Here is a 26746-nt window from a genome sequence, read left to right as displayed (position 1 = left end):
GAAAATCACATACATTTCCTGCTGCCTGACAGACACGATGTAATCATGCCAAAGCACACACAATACCCGCTTTTTTTTTTTTTTTGGCCTAGACACAATCATCAAACATACTCTGTGCCCACCGTGCCCAAGGCAATACCTAGCAGAAATGATTTCTGTTAGTAGCTTGAGCAAGGATTATGTCAAAGACAGTGTGAAATGTGAGCTGAATCAGACTTTATCAAATAATCTGGAACTCCAAGGCTATTTCCCAGCACCCCCCACCCTATACACAAGCTTAACTTCACCCTCCTTCCTTCCCTGATGTTCTGGCCATGACTTCCCTCTCATTCTCCTCTCTCTCCTCTCTCTCTCTCTCTCTCTCTCTCTCTCTCTCTCTCTCTCTCTCTCTCTCTCTCTCCAAGTCTCTCAGCAGCTTCGATCCGTTCTCAGAGCCAAACCCTTGGGAAAAGAAATCAGTTAAATGCGAGATGGTGAGACCTCATCATCAGGTGAGAAGGACAGGGGAGGAAAAGAAGAGGGTGTGGTACTCTTTTCTTCACCACACCCCAACCCTGGAGTCGCGCACTTCAAGTCCACTGCGGCTCAGGGGAGCACAACGGGTCCCCTCGCTCACCTTGGAGCAGCCCGGCCCCAAACCAGCCACCCGGCACTCTCTGCAGAAAACTTCCCCCAAAGCAGTCAAATATTCGGGGGAGGGAGGGGGGTGAAATTGGAGACTAGTTCGAATACACATTCTACGGAGCTCCTCGGAACAGGACTGAAAGGCACCTTTAGATAAGGACCCTACAGACCCGCACCCTCCACTCCCTCCCACCCTGCGCGTTAGGCTGAGGGGGTACGGAGAAGCGCGGGGCGAAAGGAGTGAAGAAAGGGGACGTTACCTCCCGGACTGCCCTCAGGGCGCGGGCCAGGATCGCCCTCTCGAAGTGTCTCCGACTCTGGGGCACAGCTTTCCCGAGCTCAGCCCGGATTCGGACCCGCGTCCCCCGCAGCTCTGCGCTCGGCCAGGAGGCGCGCCAGGACTCCGGCTCACGTCCCCCGCCCTAGCCGGGCTCGCCTCCCCCTGCCGCGCCCGCTCCACCACCCCGCGGGCACGCTCGCTCCCCGCGCTCGCCCCTCCGCCTCCCGGCGCCCCCACACCCACCCGCTCCGCGGCGCCCGCTGGGAGCCTCTAGCGGAGGCGAAGGGAACCGCAGCAGACCCGCGGCGCCTGGGCTCCGACGCCCGCTCCAAGAAGCCAGCCAGGCGGCGGCGTGGGCTTCGCGCGCCCCGCGATCCGCCGGCCGGATGCCGCCGCCCCCACTTGCCCACCTGCGCCAGGCTCACCTGCCACCGCGTCCTGGCGGCGTTCGCCGGTGCCCACAGCGCTGAGTGGCCACGAGGGGATGGGTCTGCGGTGCTAGCGGCGGTTAAAAAAAAAAAAAAAAAAAAAAATCTCGCCGGAAACACACGCACGAATCCACGCTGTAAATCAGCCCAGACAAGTCGACCCAGCTACACACCTATTTCTAATAGGCTCCAAAAAGTGTAAGGTCAGGACACCAGAACACTCCCTTCGGTTGCTGCCTCCCACCTGGGCACCGGCGGCACCGGCTACTCCCTGACTTGTCCGCTCCAAGGCACTCGCGCGGCTTGAGCAATCTCGTGGCGACGCCCGGAGAGATCATCCTAACTTGGCTTAAGCCCCCACCCCATCCCCGACATCTATTTTAAGTTATTCTTCTTCCTGGCGGTGCTTGTGCTGCCTCTTACCTTGAAACGCTGTTAATTCTCGTTCGCGTCCTTAAAATCCAAAGCCAAGGATGCGTTGCACACAAGTCCAAGCTTTTACTTGTCCCCCCACCCACCCACCCCTGGCCTCAGCTCTGCCGGCTTTTCCTTCCGAAGGGATCGGGAGGTGATGGCGGTTTCAAAGCCCTCGCGCTGGAGGCGCCTCTAAATCTTCACGCCCGTGGAAACGGGGACGGGGACAACCTTTCCGGCGTCCGGAAGCCTCCCAGCCCCTCCTCCGTCAACTTGGCTTTTCTATTTAATTTTCTTCTTTCGCCCTCCAGGCCCATCGGTCAGTTCGGCGGCATCAGGCAGGAGAGAAGCGCCTATCCTCAGCTGTGGCCGCTCCTCCCTTTCTCTGGATGAAAACCCCTCCCCCTCCTCTCCCCCGATTTGGGGAAAGCTTCTACCTTCTGCCCGGATTTGGGCGGGGGATAGAGCACAGCTGAGAGGTGCTGGAAGAAGAGCCACTCCAAGGCACAGCTTCAGAAATCCATCTCCCTGGGCAGCCCTTCGCCAAGGTGCCCGCTCTGAGGAAACTTTGAGGGGAGGCAGCGGCAGCCGAGGGGGCTGAGCGGGCGGCCGGCGGCGGGCGCCAGGTGAGGAGCCTGCGAGGACGCGGCTGCAAGGAGGTGGGACGCCAGGCAGGCGGGCGGCAGGCGGCTGGGTCCCGGCGACCGGGCTCGGCGCGCGGGCTGCGCACACACACCCCCGCGCGCGCGCGCAGCAACACACGCACGCCCAGCCCCGCGCCGGCGGCCCCAGGCCACTGGCGAGCGAGAAGTCGCGAGGAGCGAAGCGGGGCAGGGGCTCCCCGGATGCAGGAGACGGGGAGACTCAGTCACTCCTCCCTAGTTAGCGGATTGCTGCTGGCAGGCAGTTCCTCGCCGCCAGCCCTCAAGTGCGTTCGGCCGCCTCTCTGGTCCCTGCCCTCCCAGGTATCTCGGCTCCCAGCCTCTTTTCCTCGAAGCCAGTTACTCTCCGGGCAGCCTGCGTGAGGTCGCCGGACTAAAGATTAACCCGGTCCCGGTCTCCACCCTCCAGATCCACCTCCGCCCCTTTCGCGGAGCACTGAAGTGGCTGCCGCAGCCAGCGAGGGAGCCGAGGGGCTCCCCGAGGTCTTTCGAATAGAGGAGCCAACGCATATTTTCCTGGAATATACAGTCCCCTCTCATGCCCCCTTTCCTGCGTACTCCATCACGTAACATTTTCCCAGGAGCCCCTGAAACTCAGGTAGATTTTTCAAAAAGGAACTGCCCAGGGATTTGTGACGCCCAGCTTTTGGAACCGGGCTAATGCACTGTCTACGCTTATATTGTAAAGTGGACGGTAGCAGGTGAAGGGCTCAGCTGGAGAAAGGGAGGGATTAGGAGTCTGGAGACTCAGCCCCTTTAGCAGCCATTTCCGACGTTTGGCACCAAGTGTAGGTGTCCTGCTCTCGGTCTAGCTCCTTTCCCAACTTCTGCCTCTTCTCTGACAGCCGGGAAGGATCACTGGGTGCCACCCAGCTGGGGAGCCCCAAGCCGGAGACACTCCTCTCTCAGAACAGCCCCAGGCTCTTTCACTCCTCCCCGGAGAAGGAGACTCCCAGCGGGAGGGAGTTTGTCTTACCCAGACTGGGATTCTGGAATTGCTCTCCGAAAGTAAACTTTTACCCTCCGGGTTTTTGGGGGTTTTTTTTGTTTGTTTGTTTCTTGGTATTTTTTTTTTAACCGTGGCTCGCCTTTGTGCTCTGGAAGGTCGCTACACCAGCAGAGCGTTACTCTGCCATCCCAAGGGCTGGCCAGGCCGAGGACTGCTGTGGGTTTTTTCACTCCAGAGCTTCGAGAATCTCTGCAGCTTGGGACCTGACGGAAGGAAACACAAAAAGTTGCGCAGCGAGGAGATGGCGCGAGCTTCTCTTGCCCCCACTCTGGGCGCCTGGCTCCGCCAAGGTCTCCCTTCAGGTAGCTCTTGCCTGGCTCTGGGAATCCGCTTCGAGTTGAAAGGCAGCCGACTTTGCCGGGAAGACAGTGCATGAATGCCAAAGCCGAAGGTACAGTTGCCGAGGCGCAAAAGTGGAACAAGTGGATGATTTGGTGCAAAAGATGAAACTTGTGTTGATAGGAGTCCTAGCGGCGCTACTCACAGCTCAGAAATCCATCCAGAGCGTTCGAAGGTGAGCCTTGCCGCGCGCAGAGTCTGTGGACCAATAGCTACCAATTTCAGGAAAGAACCTGCTTTGGATTCGGTTTGAGCCGACCCTGGAGGAAGCAGAGACCAAGGGAGACTGTCCATTTGAGAGGGTGATGGATCATTCGATGCTGTCCCTCGGAACCAGGGAACCTCTGGCAACACCTTCTCGCTAACTTGCGTCTGTGCAAAAGGCTACTCACACAGTCACGCTTGGGGAATCGCAGCTTGCAGGTCCCACGCACTGGCTTCCCTTCTGATGCAGTTAAGAGAAAAGCTTGAAGCTCAACCCGGGAGCCTGCATGAAGAAGTCAATAATGAATTTGGTGGTGAGATACTAAAGGATAAAGAGGCGTTTAATTTCTGTGTGAATTAGTTTGCCCGGAGCGACTTTTTAGGTTTAGTATTCCAAGATGTATCACGGACAGACACCGACTTTTTGCAGAATTGCAAGTGGAGGATGTTCCCAGTGTTTTTTAACCCGGTGTAAATCTGTACATTGTCAGCTTGCCACAAGGTTGGATGCTCCTAGGAGTTTTGATTCTCACTCATAATTAATAAGTGCTAATCGACTGTTTCTGGTAATGAAGTGAAGTGGCAGTAATAGTTATAATGAACTATTTCCGACAAAGGCCATCTAGCTTGTGAGTTCTGTTGACATAAGCCTACAGATTAATAATAAAATACTGTGGCTATTAGACAAGAATTGCAGAACTTAGTGGAGGGACTTAGTGGAGGGACTTGAAAGAAAATTTGGAATTCAGAGTTTACTCCTCTTCATAAAGATTCTGGCTTGTAATTCCTTTCCTGGTTGCTGTTTTTGTGCAGGCTGCTGTCTGCTACTAAAGGGCTCTCTTTAAAATAAGTAAACAGGACTTTTACACATTTCGTACCTGAAAAGTTGTCTTACAGTTTTGGAAAATGTTGTGGAAGGTCCGAGGAGTATTTTTCACTTACCTTGAGCTTTTGATTTACAAGATGTGTAGGCAACAGTGGTAGTCAGAGGTATGATATTCTTGATATTTAAGCACCTTCAATGAAATAAAAAGGTCTGTGGATTTATGGACTCTTCAAGAAGCATTCACTTCTCCTCAAAAAGTGCAGTTTCCTCAATGACTTGATTATTGCAAAACCAAACTCACATTTATTGTTATACAAAAAACAAAAAACAAAACAGGATGTGAGGGTGTGAATCACTTTTCCCTCCCACTTTTCACACTATGCTTTTATGAGGAAAAATAGTTGACAATAAACAAAAGAATCAAATCTCAAGGTCAGTGGATTCACTTCATTCCCTATACTTCAGATGAGTCTACATTATCAAGAAAAAATTATTGAGGCTCAAAGGTACTACAGGAGCCCTCCGAATCCCACCAGTAAATTCAAATAACTACTTCATTGTTCCGGTGTTATATATTTCCCTATATTCTGTGACAAGTGAAAATTGAAGTTGGTATATGGTATCTCTTCCAGTGAAGACTTTCTTGAACCTTTTATTTCTTTGAGATAATTGCTGGGGAAAATGTATTTTCAGATCACTTTTCTTCCCAGGAGATAGCATTTAATCTACTGGTGTATTGCTTGTTATAAATTAAAGTTATTCTTTGCTTACTGGCATGCCTTTCCCACTGTACTATAAGCCCCAGGAGCAAGGATGGTGTTGTATACATTGCTGTCCCCCAACATCCAGTACAGAATCTATCTCAGAATAGATGCATATGATAATGTTGGGGATGATAATGAAAGCTACCATTTACTGAGTAACTATTATATGATGTGATTGAGGTACATTTTCTCAGTTGATCCTCTTTATAACCCTCTGGTCTAAATTGTATATTCTCAAATTGTGGGGAAATTGATGCATATGTAAATTTATCCAAGATCACAAAGCTATTTTCACAAACGAGGTGGGATTAGAATCTATATGCGCTTGACTCTGAAGCCTGGACTATTAACAACTTTGCTCTATTCAAATAGCCAGGCACCACATGTTCTATATATATATATATATATATATATATATATATATATATATATATATGTATGTATTTAATGTGGAATATAAGAATATGTCAAATTTAGAATAAATTCCTTAGCACTAATGCAATATAATCAATATCAGTTTAAGTGTGGAACATTGAAACAGTGTAGTTCTCATGTTAAAATATGATACTGTCTTCTAGGAATTATTGCCACAAGAATGTCAAATATAAGTTTTGTTTTGTTTTTAGTTTTTTGAGGAAAGGGGATTGGGACACCATGAATTTAAAGTTATAGAAAACTTTTCATTGTTCATTTCCATGTTGATTTCCTTATGTTAAAAAAAAAGAAGGGAAAGCTGTTAGAAAATTTCAATAATGCAAGATGAATAAATTCTAGAGATTGGCAAAATATTGTGCCTATAGTTAATAATACTATATTGTACACTTACAAATTTAAGAGAGTAGCTCTCATGTTGGGTGTTTCAACTCCAATTAAAAAATAAAAATAAGAGTCTGGGAACACAGAGGACGTTGGATATAGAATGGCATAGAAACATGCTACAGAGATGTAATTATCACTTCCAGAGACTCACGTTACAAAACATTTTTTAAGCCTTGTATCATTACAGTATAGTTACAGTACATCCATTCCACAGGAGACTATGTTGCTGTGGAAAAGAATAAGAAAGTTATCTTCATACTGATGTGGAAAAGACTTCATGATATTTTTTAGGTGAAAATTGCAAGGTGCAGTGAGAAAACACCAGAAATTAGTAAAAGTAGTTAGGGTTGAGAAGTAAATGGGCAAATGGTGTCAAGGGTTGAGGAAAGACTTCATGTATGTATGTATGTATGTATGTATGTATGTATGTATCTGGAACCATGTGAAAGTTTCACCTCTCAAAAAAAAAAAAGTGTTCTTGAGGAATTGCATGGAAATAAGAATATAACAAATGCATCTCCTCCATTACTGAAAGAGAAAAAGATGAGAATCTGGCCTGTGGTACATTTTCTCATTCACTCTCTTTATTAGAGAGAGACTTTGGGGCAGAGTGAAGTGTCTTAGCATAGGTTGCCATAACAAAATATAACAGACTAGGTGGCTGAAACAGCAGAAATGTATTTCTCATGGTTTTGAAGTCTGAGAAGTCCAAGATCAAGGTGTCAACTGATTCATTTCCTGGTAAGAGCTCTCTGCCTGACCTTTACACTGTCGCCTTCTTTATGTGTTCTCATGGAATTTCCTTGATGAGCACATATGGGGAGAGAGGGAGAGTCCCCTCTTCTTATAAAAGCCACTAATCCCATCATGAGGCCCCCTAAGTAAGCCTAATCACCTCCTGAATGCCCTATCTCCAAATACTATTACCTTGGAAATTAGGGATTCAACGTATGAATTTGGAGGAGAGTTGCAAACATTCAGTGTACAATAGGAAATGACCAAGTCTAATCTCCTTGTCAATTGGACATCCTCTGGATAAATAGACTGATGATATTTGCTAGGAAGAAGAGGTCTATCAGTGAAGTGTCTTTAGTTGGATTGCTCTAAGAATTACCTATAATGAATAGAACCAAGGCATGGCTCCCTGGATAATGTCATATCGGCTATCTAACTGTGAAATATAAAATAGAGATGTTTCATAATTTAAATGCTGCCCACAGTGTGAGAAGCCATGCACACCTTACTTCTCTATTCTGGGCTAGAGTAAAGCAACTGTTATAGGAAGGAAAGACCTGGAGAGCAAGCCATTCTTGGTGAACCTCTTATTCGTATCCTTGAAATTATTTAGTTTAGGTTGATACTGCTTATGGTCTCTGATTCATAGCAGTCTGATTTGAAAAGTCCAGTCCTATGAATTGCTCAAAAAGTTGTGGGCTTAATTCAAATTATATCCAACTTTACTGAACATCTTTTATGTACCGGGCACGATCCTAAAGAACTAAATTTATGGCTTCATTTCATACTAACAGCAAAAGTATTAGTTATTATCATCTCCATTCTACAGATGAGAAAACAGTCACAAAGAGGGCAAGTGACCTTGCCATGGTTACACTGCTGATTAAGTAGTGCATGCAAGGTTTGAACCTTGACTGTCTTGATTTGGAGCCCAGCTCCTTAAACTGCACTAGAATGTTCGGTATAGGCTGTAAGGTCTGTTAGAGCAGGACTCGGATATACTGTTCATCATAGACTCTTGGGCCACAAATTGTACATGACTCTTGATTGGGGAAAAAAACACAGAAGAGAGAGCTGTACAAATGGCAATAACATTAACCAAATATCCTCCGTGTGCCATGCCCTGTGTTAGTTACATAATATACATTATCCTATTAAATTTTCAGGAAAAGAAACATACATTGGGCAATATTACTGTTTTCCTAATAATCAATGCTAAGCTAATCAATTCCTCAAAGTCTCACACCCATTAAGTATAGGTCCAGGATTTAACCCAGACCTATTGCTTTCAACCATTGTGTCACATTGCCTTTAACTTAATGTCATTATTTTAAACTACAATGCTCTGTTTGCAACAAAGTCACTTGCTTAAAATCGAATAACCATCCTAGCTTTTCTAATTCAAAACACATGCAACAATAAAACAGAAACTAAACACAGACTTGGAATAAATGTTTCTCTAAGCAGTTGGAGTGTTTTGCTGATGAAACTACCTAACAGTCAGTGATTTGCCACTTGCCATCCTCCGAAGATAAACAGGTACCCTTGTGATTTTATTTTATTTTATTTTTGAAAAGGGAGGAAATCAGACAAGGGAATGTGGTCAGGAAAATAAAGTCCTCTCTTTGCACAACTTTTGCCCATGTTATTTCTTACACAGAAGGAGTGTTTATTTTCCTACACTGTCTCTTGGTCTGTCAGTGGATTCATAAAGCCATCACATAAAATGTCAAAATGGCATTCTCCATTGCACATCAGAAAAAGGAAATAACCGATAGAGAACTTTTATTTCTACCCTAATTCAAATTTGTCTTTTCCCTAAATCCTAAACATAAAGCAGTGCTTGGAATGGGAGTTGAGAGATGAGCCAGAGTCGTTGCCCAGAGACCAGCTGTCGGTGGGGCACATATACCAGGCCAAGGAGTTTGAAATTAACCCTGACAGTAATGGTCATCTTATAAACAGTTTGTCTCTGGGTTCATGCATTTGTGTGTAGTGGTTAAATCTGCAGAGTCTGCAGTTAAACCTCTTGGGTTTGATTTCTGGCTCTGAGACTTGCTAGTTGTTCAGAGTCTTCCAAGGAAAATCAAGGGTCCCACGGGGGCACATAGGAGGACACTGTAAATCATTTTAGGAAACACAGGAACAGAAAAGGTCAGGAAAGGTCAGGGGCTCCTACACAGAGGAATATCATCCTAAGCAGAAGCATAAAGGACAAGTTTTGGCAGTAGCCCAAATATGAACTGAGAGGCACTAACCTATGCAAAGTTTTCGAAAATCGATTGAGGGCTGAAAGGAGGTAGGAAAAGAGAGAGGAAGGAGAGAGAGTTCGTTACCTTTGGGGTAACTACAGACAAATGTCTAAACTTATGCTGAAGCAACAACTATCCCCGAGTACCTCAGAATGTTGCTACATTTGAAGATAAGAGTAATTAAGTTAAAATGAAGCTGGTAGGGCAGAATGTGATCCGATCTCTCTGATACCCATGTAAAAAGTGGAGATCATGACAACAGAGAGAGACATCGGGGGCTCATATGCACGAAATCACAAGATTGCAACCATTTTTCAAGGCAAGGAAGGAACAAGGTCTCAGAAAAACAACAACAACAAAAACAAAAACAACTTTGATCTCGGATTTTTAGCCTGAAGAACAAGAAAAAAAAAAAAAAACATTGCTATAGTTTAAGATACCCAGTCTGTGGTATTTTGTTATGGAAGCCCCAACAAGCTAATACAGAAGGGAAGATCATCAAAGACTTGGGATTAGAAATGTCAGCTTGAAGCTGGCTATTGATAAGACTTGCTAGCTGCAATTAGGTGATAAGAACAACATATTGCAAAAATCATGGATACATTATTTTCAAAGTCTTGGGTATTATTAATAAACCCATTCTCATAAAATCACTTTAGAGAAGTGATTGCAACTGGTTTCTCAAGGATGTGGTATTTAAGAATATGAAAGTGAAGGGAAAGATAGAGAAAATGAGCAAAGATTAGATGAACCAAGATATGGTGAGACCATATAATGGTTACTCATGCACAGAAGTGAAACAGAGGTTGGACAAAACAATTAAGGAATATAATTGGAAGTGTTTTTGGAACTACATGTGAACGACACTATAAGGAGTTTTGAATTTGGGGATGAATATGGGGATTATTTTATCCTGTTTATATTGGGGACACATAAGTTATTGTCATTGGGCCATGCATTAGTAATGGCTAGGCTCAGTTGTGAATAACATCATTCCTTAAGCAATATAATACTTTATTTCTCTTGTAGGAAAGAAGTCTGTGTGCAGTCCCGGTCTGTGCGGTGTCTCCACTGTGGGCCCTATGGTGGTTGTTCTGCTATACCTAGCTTCCATTCTTAAGGTCATTTTGTGATCTAAGAAGTCAGCTGAAACTCCAGTCATCAAATAGAGTAGGATGGAGAAAGGTGAAAAGGCAACTCCAAGGATGTTCCCGCACAATACTTTGGCTGACATATCTTCACCCAGATGTTAGCCACTCGGTCACCAAAACAATAAGGCAGAGTAAGGGAAATGTTCCCTTTCAGCCACGTGGCAACATGCCTAGTTAATTGGAGATCACTTACAGAAAGCTAAAGAGAGAATGAATATTCAAGTTAGAGATCCATTCTGGGCCACTGGTTATTTTTTGCTTGAGTTCATTTTTACAGAATAATAGAAGAGGCGTTTTCTTATTATTGTTCTTAAATTTTCCCAGATTTTTTTCTTTTTTACTTTTTGTGTTCTTTTGTCTCAGATTATAAACATTTTTGTCCTTAAATTTTATCTTGCCTAACTGGTACCCGATATTAATATATTAGAGTATTTTGGTTTTGCATACATGTAAGTTCAAAAAAAAATGTTTTCATCGATAAAGTATGATTGGGGGCGCCTGGGTGGCGCAGTCGGTTAGGCGTCCGACTTCAGCCAGGTCACGATCTCGCGGTCCGTGAGTTCGAGCCCCGCGTCAGGCTCTGGGCTGATAGCTCGGAGCCTAGAGCCTGTTTCCGATTCTGTGTCTCCCTCTCTCTCTGCCCCTCCCCCGTTCATGCTCTGTCTCTCTCTGTCCCAAAAATAAATTAAAAAAAAAAAAAAAAAGTTGATAAAGTATGATTGTATGAACAATATAATCTGAAGTCTAAAATAATGAAATCATCATGTGGCAATGCCACATAGAACAGGTGATAATGTCACAAAGGGGTACAAAAGTGAGGTTTTGTCACCTTGAAAATGTGTAGTTTCTAAAATATTCTAACTGACTTCTCTCTTCATATTCCTATGTCCACAGAATTAGGTCTCTTAGTGGAATATAATTCTGAAGAAATTGTTGCTAAAATTTTGTCCTAAAACCAGTAACTTAGCGTAAAGCATCAATGAAAAATTTCACCGTTAAATTGAATGTTGTATAACGTGCCTTAACTTTTTGCCTGTGGACGCTGGGTTTTCTAAAGCTTTGCAAACATCAGGAAGACAAAGGATAGCTTCTATTCCAAGAAGTGTACTGACAGTAAGATGAATGTGAGTCTTTCTGAAAGAGTGCCAACTCACAAGTGTTCTTAGTGGGAAGATAAAGCAACATAGTGATGGACTCAGTTACTGACTGTGTTGACAAATATCAAGAAAACAATGACCCACTTGCCTGACCCAGTGATTGTTTTGGAAGTAAAAATGAACACATGGTAAAATTTCAGTGAATGCTTTTTATTTATTTTTCTGGGTTACTAGTTTCCTTTTTCCTAAGCTCCTCAAAGGAATGCTGAGTGGGTTTCTGTGGTATAAATAATAGATATAGAGAGGATACTTGTTTTAGCTTCATGGCCAAGTTGATCAACAGTATCCTAGAGACCATTTATTTTCCTTTGTTTCTCACAATACTTCAAATTGTTGAATGGCAACATAATCCACAAAGTTTTAAATGACTGGAGACCTTATTACCAAAGAGATTGTGGTTTACTCTTTCTTTCATCCATCAAAATAATAATAAGGTCGGTCTCTCTAACAGTTCTCAGATAATTTCCATCAAGAATTGGTATGACATGTGAGAGAGAGGTTAGTGGTTGATATATGAAATACAGAACAATCTAAATTATCCAGAAATGAATTAATTATCCAGAAATGAATCCAGAAATGAATTAATAATAAATTAATTACTCAGTAATATTCAGGAATATCAAACATTGATATTCAGGAATATCAAAAAGAGGAAAATCAGCCAAACAGCAGAAATTTAACAAATAAATTTATTTGCTGGGTCTAGAATATTTAGCAGCGTCATATATTCTCATTATTATATATCTGTATATACACAAGATCACAGTTTCATATAATTTTATTAATATTAATCCTTGGCTCATGACATACCCTTATCGTTGTTCTAAAAAAGACGTACTTAAAAATGTAATTACAATTTTTCCCCTTAAGAATGTAATAGACAACCATAAATCCATTATGTATAACAGAAGTTTGGATCTTAGAAATAATTTACCTCTAACCCTTTGTCATCTCATCCTATAATTAACCTATCTTCCTACCTTTCCCAAATATAATCTTAAATATTATATTCATCATTTACTTTCCTTGTTATTTGTTTTTCTATATCCATATTTATTCTAAAGATAATTTAATCTATTTGTTTAATTTTATGGAAAATTATCATGCTGTATTTAAGCTTTTGGAGCTTATATTTTTCATGTGTTATTATACTGTATATATATTGCAGTCTGGCTCTAGTTCATTTGTTTTGGCTGCTGTTTTATATGAATATACTACAATTTATCTACTTTCCCATGCATTTAGGTGATTTCTCTATTTTTGCTATCATGAATAATTTCTCTATGAATATTCTTGTATATATCTGCTGCTATGCTTGTACAAGTGGATTGTTGAATCATAGAGGATAGGCTTGTTCAACAATAGAAGAACTTATTGAATTCCTCTCCAAAATGTTTGCACAAATTTGCATTTATAGCAGCGATATACAAGATATCATGTGAATATACAGCATCTGCAATATGAGGCATTGTCAGAGTTTCATTTTTGTCAATCAAAATGATATATAATGATATTTTTGTATGGAATTCATTCCTTTGATCAATTATGATTCTCATCATCTCTACATGTTTCATAGCATGAGAATTCCCTTTTCTGTGAAATGCCTACTTATGTACCTTGATCATTTTTTTTAGTGGGTTGTTTGTACTCTTCTTATTGATTTGTAGTTCTTTATGTGTTCTTAGATCTGCTTTTTGTTATTGTTGTTTTGTCAGCACAAAAATAAATCTCCTCATTTGTAGGTTTCACCTGTGACTTTATTCTTCTTCATGTTTAATCTTTTGTTACCCTGAAATGTCCTTGATAAAATTATGAAAGCTTTACTGAAAAGTAACTAAACCACTAAATTCATTGTACCTCCTATGAATGGGACACCTCCTAATCTGTTTTATCAGTCTTAAAAAAAACATAGCAAATGTAAAACATACAGTGTGACATTGTATGTTTTATTTACCTGAGAGATGATCAAAGGACGATTAGTGCTATGATAAATAGAAATCAATCAGTGCCAGCTGCCGACTCAAGCAGGAAGCATGTATAAATGCTAAAAGTTTCTAAGATTGTATTAGTTGCTTAAGAATGTTACTACTATTAGGCTAACCTGTACAGTTTTGCTCCAAATAAAACATCTTTGGAAAGGATATATGTTCATTGCTTCTATCGTAGAACATTGCTTACGTTACTGCTTATTGTAGATAATTAGAACCCCCGAAATATAGCATCTGCACACAGTAATATTTGCAAACAGCACTGATGATTTTGTACTGTTTTCCTTAACCACAGCACTAGAAAAGAAATCTTTTGGGTTTAGTTTGGAATTTGGAAATGTATCTTCTACTATTTAAAATATTTCTTCTTGGGCCATTAAATATTTAGGTCTTTCGAAAAGTAATTTGAAAAAGTGTGCCAAAATCCTACTCAAAAAAATGTTTGTACATTTCAGGGCAATCTCCTCCCTGTTACCTACATCTCCACTTTCTTCCACGCCTAAGATTTCTTTACCCATCTTTACATCTACCATTGATTTCATACGTACCTAGATCATCAGAAATCCCAACTTATAAAATTTCTAGCTTCCTCATCCAAACTGCGTTAAGATTTGTATTAATTTTCTTTTTCAATATCTTAAAATTTCATGAAGGAATTTATTTTTTAAAGTTTATTTTTTGAGAGAGACAGAGATAGCACAGGTTGGGGGGGGTGGGGTGGGCAGAGAGAGTGGAAGAGAGACAATCCCAAGCAGGCCCCATGCTGCCAGCACAGAGCCTGATACAGGGCCTGAATCCACGAAGCCATGAGGTCATGGGCTTTTTTGGAAAAAAAAAAAAAAACCACATTAAGTAGGAAAGAGAAATGTGAAATATCGGTTCCATGCTCTTAAATAAAAATTCATGATTAGCAAACACTAATTTATCTGGCCTTAATACTTGTGGTTCAGTTAACTTAAGGATTACTTTCTAATTTATTAAAAACTCAATTTTTCCCATTTTCCTTTTATTTTAGCTATAGTAACATAATGTCACTGCTCTATTTAAAATACTACCCATTTAAAAGGAGACTATTGCTTTATTTTGTTTGAAATTGTATGCTTCCCTACAGGAATGCAAATGCAGCATATTCTTTCTTACAATATCCCTGCCTTACTTGATAGAGTTGATCATGTTCCACAAATACTGCCTATGTATCTTACCCAGGCATCTCTTGCTATTCTTGCCATTTACTATTACAATGCACTTGCTTAAATGTCTGATTCCTAGACAAGATTGCTTGTTGAATTCTGTGAAGGTAGAGATAAAACTACATTTGTTTGTCCAGTTCCCAAAAAAATTCTTGGCACTTAGTAGGGGCTTGGAGAATATTTAAACAACCTACCAAATGGATGTTTATCTGCTATTTTATAGGTAGATTTGTTTTCAGCATTCTAATACATAAAGTGCTGACATTTTTAATTTATTCACATTAATAGAGATAATTTCTCATGATCAAAACCTCTCTTTTATTGTATCCAATCACATCACTAACCTATACTAATTGGAAGTGTCAGAGCCACACATGATTAGAAGAGTCTTACATGCCATGATTTGGGTGACTAACACTCATTTATATACAGCAATTTATGAATTGGTAAATCTTCTAATGGTTCCTAATACCATTCAGACTGGGAAGACCTCCCTTCAAACACCATTCTTTATAATCCCTTATTCCTTCATTGCTTATTGTGCATTTAGATGAAGAACATGGCAGGGCCTAAAAATAATACACTTAATGTGCTGCTAGTGATCTTACAGCTCAGGTAAGGCAGAACGATATTTTGTATCAGAGTTTTCTCAAACCTTATTAGACTTTGCATGAGATATGCCTATTTCACTCATAATTGGCATTGTGAAAATCTGAACAGTTACATTAGTCAGTTTCTTCTTTCTTTTAAAGTGTCCATCTTTTGTTCTCATCTTGCAATCATTTAATTATGACTCACTTCTAATTGCCTTTCCACTTCTGCCTAGCTGTGCATGTTCCTTCCACCACTACTATAGCAACATGCAGAATACCAGCTTCAGTTGTAAAGGGATTTAAACTGTAAGTTCATAGAATTACATTATCAAAGGACTCGTAAATGTGACTTCAGGGCTACCCTTGGAAAACTCTGAGAAATCATAGAGACCTGAGAGAGATTAAAAAGGAAAATTAGCAAATGTTTTGCTTTGGTAAAAGGAAGCAGGGGGGAATCCTGAAAAATACAAGTTGGTTAACAGAGGTCACTATCATAGAAAAAAATGATTTTACTTAATGACTTAAAAGAAAACTTAGAAAAGTGTAGAGAGCATTAAATATGCATATATACTGTCTAACAATGAGTAAACATTTTAAAATAAGAGAGTGACTGACATATCAGGTTAAAACATAATAAGGTAATATTATATTTTGAAAAAAGCAATCCCGGTTACCTCATTTGGCATCACATGGCTAAATTTTGTCTGGGTTTAAAACTGGTAGTGTTACCATTCTCAGTGTTATTGATTTGTTAATGACCCAATATCAATATCAGGAGAGGGCTCTAGTAAAGTGACTTACATTTGTCTTTAACTTTTCCCCTTCTCCTACCCTTCCTCCTCCTCTTCCTCTTCCTCTTCCTCCTCCTCCTCCTCCTCCTTCCTCCTCTCCTTCTTCTCCTTCTCCTCCTTCTCCTCCTCCTCCTCCTCCCCCCTCCCCCTCCCCCTACCCATCCCTCTTCTTCTTCTTCTTCTTCTTCTTCTTCTTCTTCTTCTTCTTCTTCCTCCTCCTCTGACTCGAATTCCATTCATTTCCTGGGATCAACATATATAAGGAATGCAGAGGGGCGCCTGGGTGGCGCAGTCGGTTAAGCGTCCGACTTCAGCCAGGTCACGATCTCGCGGTCCGTGAGTTCGAGCCCCGCGTCAGGCTCTGGGCTGATGGCTCGGAGCCTGGAGCCTGTTTCCGATTCTGTGTCTCCCTCTCTCTCTGCCCCTCCCCCGTTCATGCTCTGTCTCTCTCTGTCCCAAAAATAAATAAAAAACATTAAAAAAAAAAATTTAAAAAAAAATAAAAAAAAATAAAAAAAAAAGGAATGCAGATAATATAAAACATATAAAGGAGATAGATGGCACAAAGACATTGCCAATAAAAACTGGAATCAAGAATGAGATATTTGGTAATATCTTCTTTCCTGTTGACATCCAATGAGAATTCTAGGGACAGCCTGTATGCTAAAAACATCAGCTACATAGGGAAGAAATGCTTTGGCAACTTTTCACTAGAGGGGACATCTGTGTTTATCCTGACTGATGATGTGATATGGTTACAACACATTTAACATAGTCTTCAGTTGCTTCAAAAGGAACACAGATTCAGGTTTACATGAGAAAAAAAAAAGCCACGGAGAAAAAACTGCTACTTGAGACCACATCAGAATTGTTATGTTAGGGGCGCCTGGGTGGCTCAGTTGGTTAAGCGGCTGACTTCGGCTCAGGTCATGATCTTGCGGTCCGAGAGTTCGAGCCCCGCGTCAGGCTCTGTGCTGACAGCTCAGAGCCTGGAGCCTGTTTCCGATTCTGTGTCTCCCTCTCTCTCTGCCCCTCCCCCGTTCATGCTCTGTCTCTCTCTGTCTCAAAAATAAATAAACGTTAAAAAAAAATAAAAGAATTGTTTTGTTAAATTATCTGCCATATTTTTAGATGTATACTGTCAATTACAAAGAATATGACATATACACAAGTTTTTTGAAATATGAATGAGTCCCATTCTAAAAAGAAAAGTATCTAAGTGTTCCATGGTAGAAAATGTTTTAGGAATGCAGTGTTAATCAAAATAGAAAGATTTTTTTTACTGAAGAACATCTCAAATTTTTGCTAAGGTGACTGGTGACTTTTTTGGAGAAGTTTATGTATGCAGCATTTTCCCAAATGATATGACCATAGTGTTTCACAGAATACCTTTTAAAAAACCCTGGCCAAGAAATATAACACTGTGAGAAGAAATGATGGTTGTGAAGAAGTAGAAAATTTGTTCCAGTCCCTTTTTGCAAGGGAGAACCAGTTAGTCAATTTTAGGTTTAATACAAGAAGAATAAAAGATATCCTAACAACTGTATTCAAAAAGACTGAATAACCACCTGCAGTTAGGATGCTGATGAATTGGGTAATATGATTTTGAAGTCAATGTCAACACTCAAATTGATGATATTCGCTCCAGGAAACACTACCTGCTGTCATTTGTAAAGGAGATCTCCAGATATCCCATGCTCCTAGATTTAAGGAAGGCCTCAAGACCTGTGAATTTTTCTTCCCAAACATACCTTGACAAAGGCTAATTACTATAACTTTTGTTATGATCCTGGACTGGATTACCAGCATATCTCTTTAGATTCTAGCAGTTTCTTCCTAACTGGTCTCAAATTTCCACACTTGCCTTTCTTTCCTTCACTGCTCCCATCCTACTCCATCCTTTATGCACACAACTAGCACAAATTTTGGAAACGCCACCAGATTATGCCACATCTAGTCAACTTATAGTAACCTCTAGCTATCCTGGCCTTCGTTCTGTTCCTGAGATTGTAATATCTTATTCCTCTGTCTGAAGTAATTTTCCCCAACATGTTCTGATGACCTGCTCACCTCGTTCAAATCTATGCCCAGATATCACCTCTACAGAGGGGACTTTCTGATGCATTCTCTAAATAAACCTCCCATCATTCCCCTTGTAAACCTCCGTGTAAACCTTCCTGCATCCCTACTTCCAAACCCCAGGCCACTGTCTATGATTTTATATCACTGTGTTTAATATGTATTTGGAATATTTTTTGGTCTACCTCCTCCAATGGAATCTAAACTCAAGAGGGCAGGGAGTTTGTTGTCACTTTATTATTTTTCTTAGAGTAGTGCCTTTGTAGAGCAAAGCATGCTAGGTATTATATTTTTCAACAAATGAATACATAAGAGTTTACTTTTTAAAAAGTAATTGAGTTAGGAAAATTATTTTTAGAAAAGGTAACTATTAAATTACCATAATTACAGTATGTTACAGCTAACTTAATATTACTATAATGAAGCTAAACTACCAAAACATGGGTTCTTCAAGTCATTTTAAAGTAGCCTATATGTTATGATCATTTTTTTTAATTGCTTCAGAATTTAAAAGAGGCTGTTATTTACAACCTACATTGCAACAAGTTGCTAAGGTAACTACAGTATGGCTAAAGCATTTCATCACTTTAATAATTGTATAGATTTTCCATAAGCAGCACACAAGACATATTAAGTAAGATGCATTATTGTGTAAATTACTTTAGTCTAGAAACCAACCTTCCTAGCACATATTTACAGGAGGTGCTTTTCAAGGACATTACCTTGTAAGGATGAAAGACTAAACATGCCTAAATATTAATAAGTATGCCATTCATAGTACAAAGTTATTTTGCAAACCCTGTGGTCAGAATTTCATAAGTTGAACAATATACAAATTAGCAATTTGATCTAGAAGATTGCCTAATGCACTGTGTATTACACTATGAAATCTAAAAGGTTTCAAAATGACATTGTAGAGCATTGTTTAGATGTCCCTCACTTTACAAAAAGAGCTTTGTATGCATTATTACCTAATGTGGTAGGAACTATTATTAACCACACTTTCACATGAGGAAACCAAGGCAACGAGAGGTTAAATCTCTACTTTTCTCAGAGACCTCCTCACCACCGAGCTACCCAAAAAGCAGAGTAATAAAGCATTAGGGGTCTTACTCCCAGGTCTGTGCTCTTAATCCCTGTTACCATGTCTCTTCTTTCAATATTTTCTTTACTAGACTTTGAGGATACAAACTGCATTCTCCTTGGAAGGTTAGTTGCTAGAGAAACCAGAACTTTGCTGGATATATATTCAAGGTAAGAATACAATGAAATAAGTCAGCATATGAACAAAAGAGGAATGGGAGAGTTCATACTGAATGATTGGCAAAGGGCACATGATGACATTAGCATCCACTGGGAGACATAGTATTTGCCTGGCCTGGGACCTGACTCCCCTTGCCTTTTGCCAATTAACATGACAGGAGACAGCTGCTTGGGCTACTCTAGCTCCATGCACCAGTGACATCAGAGCTCAGTCAGATGGAGATATGGAAAGCATATGTCCCTATCAGGTCTCACACCATCTAATGGGAATGGAAAGGAAATAGTGCTGCATGTGTGCTCTGACCAAGAAATCCTATGTCCCACTTTAAGTTATTCAAATTCTATATAGACTGGGAACAATCACCTGGGAAGCTCAAGCTGGGGACCTAGATTATCCACCTTCCCTTACCAGTTTCTTTCAAAAACTGATTGAAACAGCAACAGTATGGCAGCATTTGTTTTATAAATGGTAGTTAAATGCATGATTTGGATAAATGTAATATTTAGATACCTATATACAAGAGACAAAAGTTCCAAAAGTCTCCTAGTTGTTAGCTTATTTTGACTGATGTTTGGTTTCCCAATAATAATTCATTGCTTGTCTAAGGATCTAAAAGGAGAGTAAGTACTGGCTTCCCACTCCTAATGAAAAGCTTCTAGAGACCACTTCTAGCAAGTATTTTGTAGGTGTTAATGTTTACCCAATATCTAACATTTTAAAGCAATCATATCAGCAATAATCCTTTGTCTAGATAGCACTTAACAATTTTCCAACATAATATACATTTTCTTATTGGATTTTCACAATCCTCAGAGCTAGTATTGTTCAGCAGCTTCAGAGCCTAGCTGATAATTAGAAAGGCCAAGACCAAATTCAGATTTTCTGATTGGCAGGCCTATGTCTCTCAAATTTCATTACAGTTCAGGAGCGCCTGAATGGCTCAGTTGGTTAAGCGTCCAACTGGATTTCGGCTCAAGTTGTGATCCCACAGTTCATGGGATCAAGTCCCATGTCAGGCTCTGCGCTAAGGGTGCCAAGCATGCTTGGGATTCTCTCTCTTCCTTTCTCTCTGACCCTCCCCTACTTGCTAGTGTGAGCACAATAGAGAACTCTCTCTCTTTCTCAAAATAAATAAATAAACTTAAATAAAATTTCATTATAATTCCAAAAAATTATACTCACTTTAGAAGTCTCTTCTTGGCTAGAGAAATTATCTGACTTAACTGACAACTAATCAATTTTTCTACATTTCTTACATCAGATACATCATGAATAGGACAGTCTTGTCGCATTTGGTAATGAAGAAGGAGCACTGAATTAAGGAAGAATGGAGCCTCACTTAACTAAATAAACTTTATGACTTTCAGCCACTCTTTGCCTCAGTATTCTCACTGTAAATCTGGAGGAAAGACCAAGTGACCTCCAAAGTCATTAATGGTCTACTCTTAAGTTGTGATGTAAATCATCATAATAGATAATTGGCAATATTATACATTTTTAATATCTAAATATATTAAGTGTCAGGTGTACTAAAACTTTTCTGAATGCCAGAGTTTTTTATATTCCCAAAGACTCTCTTTCATGATCTAAGAATTACCGGGGTCATAATACCTGGTTTAAATTGTTTTGCATAACTGTACAGTGGCAAGGATTTTTCTCTATTATAGAGACTATAGATTCACAGATGTTTCTGTTGTCAGAAATTTTTATATTTCTCTTGAATTTTGATAACCTTATTTGATTCTCTTTCTTTCTTTCTTTCTTTCTTTCTTTCTTTCTTTCTTTCTTTCTCTTCTCCCCCTCCCCCTACCTCCCCTTCTTCTTCTTCTTCTTCTTCTTCTTCTTCTTCTTCTTCTTCTTCTTCTAAGTTCCCAAGAAATGCAAACATTCGGTCACATAGGTTAATCTGTAAATAACATACAACAGTTAGTTACAAGGAGGAGTATAAGAGGCATACATCCTTCATATTATGCCTTATGGCAGAACACAGAGGGTCAGTTGAGTTTTGAAATTTGTCTCAAAACAGATTAAACTATAAAGATCTGAAATATTTCAATTTAGAAATGAAGAAGAAACTATGATGTCCTATTTCTAATATGTCCAAAAAATGTCTATACACCAGTTGCTACACACACACACACACACACACACACACACACACACACATTTCAGTTATGCTCTGACAATGCCAATACTTTGTGAAATTTTAGCAAGAGCAAATTTTACTCTGATGAGGACTCTTGGAGAAGGGCTGCTTATTTTATTTATTTTGTTTTAGTCTTGCAGAATATTGTTGAATAGGAAAGATAGTGCCAGTCATTAGTAAGAGGTTTTTTTAATTAATTTATTTATTTTCAGAGAGAGAGCATACATAAATAGGGGAGGGGCAGAAAAAGAGGGAGAGAGAGAATCCCAAGAAGGTCCATGATGTCAGCACAAGGAACCCAACATGGGGCTCAATCTCACAAATTGTGAGATCATGACCTAGGCCGAAATCAAGATTTGGACACTTAACCGACTGAATCAGGCATCCAATTAGTAAGAGTTTGACTAATCTTTTTGAACACCCTGAATAACATAATTTACATAACGTATGTAATTGATTATTGTGCTGTGGTGGAAAAAACACTGGACATCAAGATAGAAATTCTGAATTTGAAGTTGTATATCATTTTATGAGTCTCTATATATTCATATATGAAATGGGAACAGTAATATCTGGCTCACAAGACTGCTCTGAGTATTAAACAAGGAAAGTTTATCTTAACTACTGTAGAGAACAAAGCTACCTAGAAATATTAGGTATTATTCTTAATATAGATATAATAGGTATATATAAGACTCATGAACCTTCTTAAAAATATCTTCTTTAAATAAAAATAAAATAAAGTTCAAATGCTCTTTATCTTCCACATTCATCCTCTTGTTCCAATAAAATGGATGGCTGTAGACAGTGCAGTAAGATAAGAATCTTGGTACTGTTTGCTGAGTCTCAGAGCAAAGCCTCTACAGCTCTGGTTTCTATCATATCATCATAAGCAGATGAAACTTTTCTCTTTTACGTATTTAACACACATGTTGTGTTACATGATGGAATTCTGAGCCCTTTGTCAAGGTGAGACAGAATATATGCACATTGTGCCAGGTACTATGGATTGGGGGCAGTGGTGTGCTGGTAGACCAGCTCTCCTCAAAATTAAGTAATAAGAATGTTGATGATGTTGATGATGATGATGATGATGATGATGATGATAATACAATCTTAATTTATAGCAACTGCAGATGTCCATGGACTAAGTACTCCCACTACAGCTAATCTCAGGGGCCACTGTGACTTCAGTGAAAGCACACTTGGGAAGAGAGGGGTTGGGAGGAGATGATAAACAATCATTTCTCCAAAGGCAGTGAGAGTCACTGGCTCCAGCAAACTTCTGATGGACCATTGGCATTTGTTTTGATATCTGGTCAGTTTAAGCAATTAAGAAAATACATATAATAGAAGTGCTTATGCTCTGCCTTCATTTCCATAGGCTATTAAAATATTTGATTTAAAGCATGAATTCCACCTATTTATTTTCATTTATATTTGGAAGGAAAAATGAAAAATTCAATGTTTCCAGGTTGAAATGGTTATGACTTTAAAACAAAATGCATTTGCCTCTTCCCTCTGTCTCTAAAGAGGGGGAAAATGAGTTGAATGTAATTCTAGCTGCAGGATTCCTCCAGAAAGAACACCATAAAGGACAGAGGACTGCCTCAGTGGATTCTTTATTGAGGAACACTAATTCCCAATGGGTTGCGTCAGCAACTGTAGGGACTACATAAAACATAATCTTGATTTTATTCCCATGATAGATGACAGTGGTGTGAAGCCGTATATTTTGTTACTTCCCCAAGCCTATAAATATGACCCATATTAATGTCAATGCTATTGGTGGAGAAGGCCTAATATCTCCCATTATAAGAGAAATGTAGAATCTCCTGGTAATGATGTTAAAAGAAATAAGTCAACATTCTAATGACTCTATTTGGTTTTTAAAACATTCAAACAGCAGATGGAATGAGATGGAAAGAGCATTTAAAATGAGTATTTTAGGTAGTACTTGAAATGCTTGATTAGCAGGAAATAGGAATTTCACATCAAAATATCCATAATTTAGCTAGAGCTGCATGACGTGTGCTGGCCAAAGCACAGGACAAGGAGACAAGGAATTCTGGTTCCAGGGTTGGATCTCATGCTGCCATTGACCATATGATTAGATCGTGACCTAATCTCTCTATGCTTCCCTTTCTCCTCTTGTAAAATGGTAGACAGCATTAATTTAAATTAACACACCCAATTGTCCTTTCCAGTTCAAAATGCCTTACATTTATGAATCATGGCATTTACTTATACATTCTTTCTTTGTGGCTAGCTTTAAAAAAATTGAATTTATAAAGAAACATTTTAACTGTCATTCTTTGCAATGTCCCAATTGTACAATATGATAAGTAGTACAATTTTTCAATTTACATGATGGAACTCATGCAAATTAATGAACTGTATGAACAAAATATTAAGTTACAAAATTCCAATCTGATTCCAGGATGAAGTTTCCATCCAATGCATTCTTCCTTTCCTAAACACTAACTATTAAAAAAGAAACTTTAACTTTAAAAAGGTAATTCAGCCAACCCTTTTGTTGTGGACTGGATGATGTCTCCCCAAAATTTATAGGTTGAAGCCCTAACCTCCAGTGTCACTGTTCTCAGGAAAATGGCCTGTGAAGAGGTGACAAAGGTTAAATGAGGTCATAAAAGTGGAACTCTAATCTGATAGGACTGGTGTCCTTATAAGAAGAAGAGACACCAGTGCATCCTCTCACTCTACCAAGTGAGAACACACTGAGAAGGCAGCCAGCCATCTGCCAGCCAGGAGGAGTCTTCTCAGCAGAAACCACATTGGCCAGAACTTTGATCTTGGAATTTTTAGCCCCCAGAACTATGAATAAATAAGTTTCTGTTGTTAAGCCACTTGGCTGTGGTATTTTTTTATAGCAGCTTGGGCTGACTAATATGCCATCTTTTAAATATTTTCTTTTGAAACATTTTGAAGTCACAGTTCCATCCTTTATCATAATTATTTTAATAAATAAAATTTCATCCCATTGTTTATACTTTTAAAATGAATGTAGGCTGGAAATAAATATATATTTCCTACATTTTTTTTACCCCTAACTCTGAAGAGTCATCATCTTGAATTTATTCCACCTATAAAATCTCCCTTTTACTTTCCTTAATTTTTCATCCTTCTTACTCCCTTAATTCGGACCCCTGTACTATCACAACAGTTTCTAAATTAGTCTGTCTGCCTGAAATCTAAACATCCCCCAAATTTTTGCTGCAAAATGGCTCAAGGATAAGCTTCTTAACATGCCAGAAAATTGTTTAATGATTCCTGGACACCTATATACCCATCAGACAAAATCCTCATACTACTCTATGGATTAAAGAGCCTTCATGAATTAAGGAGCCACTTAACTCCTCACCTTTGTTGATACTGTTGACTTTGTTTGAGGTATTCTTCCCATGTTTATCTCACAAAAAAATATTCCTCATTGTCCAAATATTATTGTTAAGCATTTAAATAACACTATGTGTCAACCACAGTCCTAAGTATTTTATGTGTTTGGATGCATTTAATCCTAAAAAACCCATGAGAAAGGTGCTATTAATGTCATCTGAGTTTCTGAGTGACAGAAAGATTGTTACTTACCTCACTGTATAGCTTATAAGTGGTAAAGCTGGAAATGTAACCTAAGTGGCCAAAGCCATAACCATAAAGCATACTGCTTCTCTAAGCGCAAATGCCATTCCTTTCCTTTGTGAAGTGCTCTCTAAATTTACCAGAAAATCTGTAATGGTTCTATCTTCTGTATGTCACTTTATATTAGTCTCTTTTATTCATTACCTTGTTCCATTTTAAGTCTATTTTATTCTTTTTTACTAAACTGAAACCTTGAAAGTAGAGACCATGAATACCTATATCAGTACTTGGTACATGGTCAATATTTTATACATGACTGTTCAATATTTTTTTTAAACATTTTGCAGATATATGAAAACATTTTACATGTTTTTAGAAATAGAACTCCAATCCTTGAAACAATTGTATGATTTATTTATCATTTTTAACTATTTGGTTCTATAATTTCCAAGGAAATAGTTAGTACAATGTTAGGGAATAATACATGTCAATGGTATTTGTTTTTACCAGTCATAAGTTGCCCTTAGAATTAAATAAAATATATACCGCTATTTATAAAATTATAATCTTTTCAGAAGGATGATACATTTGTTATCTTGAAAATATTTAAATATCTCCTAAAATAACAAAGTTATGAGCTGCATTATAAAGTCATCAGATTCACAATTAGTTATTTTGGGCATTACATATGGCTTGAAAATTAACATTCTAAATAGCAGTTTAGGGTTTTAGACAATTTTAAAAAAGGAAGTGCTTTCTTTGAGCAAGCTTGTTATGTTCCATTTTATTAACTATGAGTCTAAAAGACAGACATTGTTGAAGAGTATTGATAGATATTATGTCATGTTCAATATGATGCTATTGAAATTCCTCTATATGAACTAGATCAATTTGTAAGAGTATCACCATGGTCAGGCTTATTGAAAGACTAATAACGTGACCAACGAGTAACAGGTCAATGTCTGATTTGACTCCAACAGACTCTCATTTTCTTTGATACAAACAATTGCTCACTAATCTTTATATATTCCTATGTAAAAAAGCTATTGTGTTCTCAAGTTTGTGGTGAGAATCCTGCTTATTATACTTGCAAATTCTCAGAGGAATGAACTAGTTGAAGGGCCTTTCATGCACTTGAGAGATTTCCTAAATCCATTTACTAATGGAAAGAAAAGAGAGGTAATAAAAAATCTTTGTCACGTTATCTTATGTAACAACACATAAAAAAATGACATTAAGCGAAATTAAGCTAGTTTCCAAATTTAGGGAATAGTTTTTGCCACATTTGGTGATATTCAGACCAGACTGATGGCATGCCATGAGATAATAATGTCTCACTACCACCTGCCCAGCCCAGAGATCTTTTCCCTTGATCCTGTTCCGTAAAAGGGAAAATTCATGTTTTCCTGCACTGTGCTTATGAACAGTCAT

The 26746-nt window shown here is 39.4% G+C and overlaps 1 protein-coding gene and 1 long non-coding RNA gene across 7 annotated transcripts in view; one reads left to right on the top strand and one right to left on the bottom strand.

The window, feature by feature from the left end:
* The window catches only part of LINGO2 (leucine rich repeat and Ig domain containing 2), a 1171177-nt gene extending 1169113 nt beyond the window's left edge, over positions 1 to 2064 (bottom strand). For 5 of the 6 annotated variants that reach the window (XM_058695152.1, XM_058695148.1, XM_058695150.1 and 2 more), the window contains exon 1: positions 1756 to 2064. The gene's annotated coding sequence lies outside the window, so the exon portion shown is untranslated. The remainder of the gene's footprint in view (positions 1 to 1755) is intronic. The other variant, XM_058695153.1, reaches the window with a different exon arrangement.
* On the top strand, positions 1279 to 6175 carry LOC131491802 (uncharacterized). Its single transcript, XR_009251655.1, has 2 exons — positions 1279 to 1535; positions 2058 to 6175. It is a non-coding gene; the product is annotated as an uncharacterized LOC131491802 (long non-coding RNA).
* The last annotated feature ends 20571 nt before the right edge of the window (positions 6176 to 26746 follow it).

This window comes from Neofelis nebulosa, chromosome 12 (assembly GCF_028018385.1).
Source record: "Neofelis nebulosa isolate mNeoNeb1 chromosome 12, mNeoNeb1.pri, whole genome shotgun sequence".
NCBI lineage: Eukaryota > Metazoa > Chordata > Mammalia > Carnivora > Felidae > Neofelis > Neofelis nebulosa.
The sequence above is the reverse complement of the archived record's forward strand: the minus strand, read 5'-3'. Positions and strand labels throughout refer to the sequence as shown.